We start from the raw sequence: 2,131 nt of genomic DNA, 5'->3' as shown, positions 1-2,131 counted from the left end.
ACAATAGCATCCCCAAAAATGAAATACCTAGGAATCAATCTAATGAAGGAAATAAAAGACCTTTAAATTGAAAACTACACTACCCTGAAAAAAGAGATGAAAGCAGATATCAGAATGGAAATACAAGTCTTATTGTTGGGTAGGAATCACCAATCAATATAGTTAAAATGGCTATACTTTCAAAATTGTTACACAGACTTAATGCAATCCCAATCAAAATACCAATAATGTATCTCACAGAATTAAAGAAAACAATCCTAAAATTCATTTGGAACCAGAAGAGAAATAGAATAGCAAAAGCAATCCTGGCCAACAAAGGCAAAGCAGGGGGCATCATCATCCCTGACTTGAAATTATGCTATAAATCTACTATGATAAAAAGAGCACATGGTACTGGAAAAAAAGAAAAACAGATCCAAGGATCAATGGAAAGGGTTAGAAATGCAGAAATAACCCCAAACACACTCATTCACCTTACTTTAACAAAGGAGCCAAACACCCTCAATGGAAAAACGATAGATGATTTTTTTTTTTTTTTTTTTACTAAATGGTGCTGAAAAAACTGGCTTTCTACATCAGAGTCTAAAACTAAAGCCATATCAACTAAAATCAAAGATATAAATATTAAAACAAAAATAGTAAATCTGCTGGAAGATAGAATAGGTAGAACTCTTAAAGACATTAGTGTGGGCCAAAACTTTATTAACAAAATCCCAGTCACACAGGGAATATCACAAAGAATCAACAATTGGGATCACATCTTATTAAAAACTTTTGCACAGCAAAATAACTACCAACAGAATGAAGAGATAACCCACAGTGCGTAATTCACACACAAAAAAAAACAACAAAAAACCCAACTTCTTGAATCATCTTTTGTGATTTGGCCAGCCAGGTGATATCATAGCACAGTCAAAATGCCTGGATAAGGTACCCCAAAAGGAACTATGTATACATTCCTCCCTGGCCAGCCTGCCAACTCTAGGGATATTGTTTGCAAAACAGCATGATTGTGTGTGATTGTCTACCTGCTACTCCTTCCAAGCTGCAAAGTTCTCAAGCTAAAGGGCTTCTTAACTTGTGTTAGTTTTTGAGGTGTTTTTTCCTGTTTGGCTCTGTAGCCCCTTAGATACCAGGATAGAAATGTCCAGTCTACACTTGAGGTGTTTAGGTGAAGGATTTAAGACATTCAGATGAATATATCCCTAAGTCTCTCCCAATCTCTCTTGTCTGGCTCCTCCAAGTTTCCCTGGCGTGTTTGGGCATGACATGCCAGCCTTTTGGCAGGCTTTCAGGAGCCTAGATGTCAGTAGCAACTGACCCCTTCTGTTACCTCAAATGTGACCATCTTCCTGGAGATTTAGCATGTGTATCTTGACTCCAAAGTCTGTATATTGCCTGGAATCCCTTATAATTTAATGTGAAACCAAGTACTTAACACTCATAATACTATGAAGTAACAGTGAGTATAACTTAAACTCTATACAGTATAAAGTTTGGAACAATTAAGTCCTGCAGCAGGATAAACAGCTAGCCATACATAGATCCACCTCCCTCAGGGGAACTGTTCCGCCTTTTAGAGTGTATACTCTCACACATGGCTTTGTAGTAATTAGAATGTGTAGGCCAGGGGTCACCGGATGGACAGAAGCCATAGGAAGTTACAAACGGAGAACCAGATGTGCCCATTTGTATTTAAATATATCTAATCAGAAATCCCCAAGGCCTCCGAAACTCTAGCTAGCAATTTACCTAGTGATTTTTGCAGCTGCTCATAGAGATTGCTAGTCAAACAAGCTTTGCCAGGATCAGTGGACAGCATAACTGACCATCTGTGACAGGCTAGGCCTCTAAAAAGATTGTATGGATCAGGCTGAAGGGCCAGGTTGTTTTGCAGAAGCAAACAAGAGCTGGAGGAGAGATACTACTAACTCCTTTTCTCTGGGCAAAGAACTCACCATGCTTCAGTTCCCATATAACCCTGACATTTCTAGGTGCAGTGGAGTTAAACAGATCTAGAAATGGAGCTACTTCCATGGGCAAAATGAGAAATATGTTTTTGCAGAACTGGCAAAGTCAAAGCTAAAGTAGACAGTGCCCTCATGTGGAAAACAAAAATTTTAAGTAAGCA

The sequence above is a fragment of the Fukomys damarensis genome, unplaced genomic scaffold (genome assembly GCF_012274545.1).
Source record: "Fukomys damarensis isolate Sample0158 unplaced genomic scaffold, DMR_v1.0_HiC HiC_scaffold_2, whole genome shotgun sequence".
In the NCBI taxonomy this organism is placed as follows: domain Eukaryota; kingdom Metazoa; phylum Chordata; class Mammalia; order Rodentia; family Bathyergidae; genus Fukomys; species Fukomys damarensis.
This window is presented reverse-complemented; position numbering follows the sequence as displayed.